This window comes from Echinops telfairi, unplaced genomic scaffold, assembly GCF_000313985.2.
Source record: "Echinops telfairi isolate 266 unplaced genomic scaffold, ASM31398v2 ScPeMD7_18;HRSCAF=68, whole genome shotgun sequence".
NCBI classification, from domain to species: Eukaryota; Metazoa; Chordata; class Mammalia; order Afrosoricida; family Tenrecidae; genus Echinops; species Echinops telfairi.
Genome location: NW_022103915.1, coordinates 15,714,511 through 15,714,879, shown reverse-complemented (window position 1 = coordinate 15,714,879; position 369 = coordinate 15,714,511).

Below are 369 nucleotides of genomic sequence, written 5' to 3'. Positions count from 1 at the left end.
AGGGTTGCGGCATGAGGAAGGTTGAGAACCACTGACATAATAGGTGCTCGTTATTATTGTTGAAAATCACACGTGGCCGTAGCCTAGGGGCATCATTCACAATGCTCTTTTCTGACATGTTTGAAGAGAAAATTAAAAAATAAAAGCTGTCCCTCACGAAGGATAATTCTCTGGTGTAAAATTTGCCTAAAATCAATGCAAATGACAATCCCTCTGGATTTTGTTAAAAGTCATTGTCTCCAGAGAAGCAGAGAATTGGGTTCCACAGTGTTCTGTCTTATTGTGGAAGAATAATATATATTGGTCTTTTCTTGGCGGGGAGAGGAGAGGGATATGACTTTAAAATGAACATATTCTCAATGATTCTCA